This window comes from Felis catus, chromosome B2, assembly GCF_018350175.1.
Source record: "Felis catus isolate Fca126 chromosome B2, F.catus_Fca126_mat1.0, whole genome shotgun sequence".
Taxonomy (NCBI): Eukaryota; Metazoa; Chordata; class Mammalia; order Carnivora; family Felidae; genus Felis; species Felis catus.
The window spans coordinates 125,249,915-125,253,380 of NC_058372.1; the positions used below are offsets into that span (position 1 = coordinate 125,249,915).

At 39.5% G+C, this 3,466-nt stretch overlaps 1 pseudogene; it reads right to left on the reverse strand.

The window, feature by feature from the left end:
- Positions 1-613: 613 nt before the first annotated feature.
- On the reverse strand, positions 614-1,853 carry LOC101085802 (annotated as a pseudogene).
- Positions 1,854-3,466: the final 1,613 nt, after the last annotated feature.

A 3,466-nucleotide genomic window follows, 5' to 3' on the forward strand; every position in this document is an offset into this window, starting at 1 on the left:
TTTATTTATTTATTTAGCTTACAAAAGAAGTTTAATATACTGTGATTGCTGAACAGAAAACAAATACATGTTTTATTTTTCTTTGGTAATATGAATATTAAGTATTATTTTAACATAATTGTAAAAGAAACAAATTATATTCGTTTTTAACTTATTCGAATATACAGTATTTGCAAAATAACATAATTGTTATTTTTTTCACATACCACATTAACAACAACATAAGACAAAACGCAGGGATTTGAGTTGGCCACGAGTATGGTGAAAGTCAAGGACGTGACAGGGCTGCTGAGCAGATGATGACATCTTTGCCACAATGGATGTGGAGTGGCCACAGGATGTGAAATAAATCGGAACTATGTTTAATTAAATGCACATTTATATTTTAAAATTAATAAGGACTTAATTTGGTGTAAAAGTTGAAAATAAAACAGATTATAGTTCAGAACAACTTGCCACAGGAAATTTCATGACTAAATGTAAAACTTAACATGTCCTTTCTCTAAAATACACAATGAAAAAGCAAATGTATAAAACAAAGCAAGATGCATAAGAACATTTATAGGTAAGTGATATGGAAAATAAACCCTACAATTTGAAAAGTCATCGCATATACCAGGCATCACAGTAGAATTCACAAATGCCGGAAGTCATTTCAATAAAGAAAAGAAAACCAGTTAGTTTTTCCTTGACATAGTCCCAATAAGCACACGGACTTCACACTTTCTGAGGAGGCTCTCATTAATCCCCTACCACACTCCTTCTTTTTATTTTTTGTTTCCACTCCTTTCAAAAAAACGTGAAATCAATGAGGAAACATACACCAAGCATTACGGCTTTCATTTTCACATCAAGGTCTAAAGGGAGCTGGATACCAAAGCTATCAGCATCTGTAAATGCCTCTCTCCAAAACCAGTCCACTGCTTGGAAATCTTGCCAACTGTAGTTTCTTCATCCAGAGATTTAATCTCAAAGTCAACATCTGCACAACAGCTGCACCCAACACATGGACCAATAATTTTTAGTGCATCCTCTCTCCTCTCATTTTGAACTGTAAACCTTGGCAGGCATGGATGCCGGGTCTGAGTAACATAACCTACAGGTACACGAGGAGGAGCGTGGACTTCAATCTCCTGAAGGCAGCAAGGGCAACAACGGCTGTCACACCTTAGTGGTCTCTCCAGAGTTATAGCTTCTTGGCCCATATTGTCAATAATCCTCACGGTAAAAGGCCGAGAAACCCCACAGCAATTCCGGGTACAGCAGTCTGTATCCTCTGCTGCAGAGTAAATCTTCTGTCCAAAGCTGTTCTTAATTTCATATTTGTTATTAGTTTCAAAACCTGCTATGACTTCCAGAAGCTCAATTTGTTGATGAACCAGTATCTGATCTATCTGACTTAAACACTCCAGTCCGGGTGGACAGCCTGATGGAGGTGTGGTGCTGGCATCCATGGTACCCCTGCAGGTGCACCTGGTTGATTATTCACAGGCTGGGGTTGGACAGGAAACCCTACTGGGCCAGCACCTGAATAACCAGCTGGTGAAATTGAGTAGCCAGCCTGAGGGCCAGGAGAGCCAACCTGGGGGCCAGGGTAGCCAGTATGCCCTGCAGGTCCTCGGGGTGCTGCTGAAGGACATTGAAGGGGAGAGTCAGATGGTAAATTTGTTCCTGGGCGAGGAGCATTCATTTGTCCATTTTGCTTTTCCATGATTTATAGAGTTCTGTGGCTGCGGGTGCTCCATGCTGCCGAGAACCTCCGGGGTGTGGGAACACTCTCGGTTTCGTTTCCTGGATCCTAGGTATGCCACAAGTTTTTACTTAAATTCTAGTTAGTTAATACATATGGTAAAATTGGTTTCAGATATAGGATTTAGTGACTCATCCTTAAGTATAACGCCCAGTGCTCATCACAACAAGTGCCCTCCTTAATACCTGTCACCCATTTAGCCCATCCCCCATCCACCTCCCTCTATCAACCCTCAGTATGTTCTCTGTAGTTAAGACTCTCTTTGGGTTTGCTTCCCAATCTTTATTTTTTTCTCCCTTCCCCTATGTTTGTCTGTGTTGTTTCTTAAATTCCACATATGAGTGAAATCATATGGTGTTTTCCTTTCTCGGATTAACTTATTTCGCTTAGCATAATACACTCTAGCTCCATCCACATCATTGCCAATGGCAAAATTTCATTCTTTTTAATGGCTGAGTAATATTCCATTGTATGTATATACCACCTTTTCTTTATCCAATAATCAGTTGATGGACATTCGGGCTCTTTCTGTAGCTGGGTTATTGTTGATAATGTTGCTATGAACACAGGGATGCATATGCCTCTTCAAATCAGTATTTTGTAGCCTTGGGTAAATACACAGTAGTGCAATTGCTGGATCGTAGGGTAGTTCAATTTTCAGCTTTTTGAGGAACTTCCAGGCTATTTTGCAGAGTGGCTGCACCAGTTTGCATTCCCACCAACAGTGTAAGGAGGTTCCCTTTTCTCCACATCCTTGCCAGCATCTATTATTTCCTGTGTTATTAATTGAACAAGTAGCTTTCTAAAGGCAATACTGAATTTATTTTCAAAATTTTAATTCTTCAAAATGTAGGAATTTCAAAGCCTAAGAAACAATAGTGTCATTTTAGCTGTATAAATGTCTTAAAAAACATTTTTGATAAGTTAATTTTGCCCGGACATGTGTTTTAAGGCAAACTTGCTCCCAATTAGACAAAACACAAAGGTCTGGGAACCAAGAGTAGAAGTGGGGGTGTCCACTGATACCTGGGCTCTGTTGCATTCAAGATTTTAGAATCCACGTGAGCAGTGCCCCCACAGGACTGCAATGGTTCTATGAAAACTAAAGCTGAGACTCGATACCTGGCTACTTGGAGTTCTACGTACTATTGAACAAAGAGGCAAATAGGCAAGGGGAAGGGGAACTGGTTAGAGTCACTGATTTTGGCTATCAGGGACATGTAAGGTTGTCATTATAATGGGGACAAGAAAAAGTATAGATGGAACCTAAGTTGTACATCTGCCAAGCTGCAAAAAATTAATGAAGACAACGACATCGTTATATTGGAAGGGCCCCCAAAGCCAAACCCTGGCCAAATAAGATGCTCTCTGAAAGAAAAGGGAAAATAAAGTAGATGGTGAAGAGGAAAGTCACACGTACCATGTATCATAAATAGCTTGTGAAAAGTTATAGATGGGACTATTGTTGCCTTTACTTGTATTTACTTCTTTATTTTGCCATATATTTCAAGTAATTTTCTCCCTTTCTTTCCTACCACACTGTTGTTAGCGAGGAGATTATATCATCACTAGAGGAGAAATAAAATACCACCAAGAATAAAATATTCAATTTGGAATTGATTGCAGAAACTATTGAGACATTGGGCCATTTCCCTTTGGGAAGATGAGCACATTTTTTTTTTACCCTATAATGGGTCCGTGTTGTTAGGCAGGAGG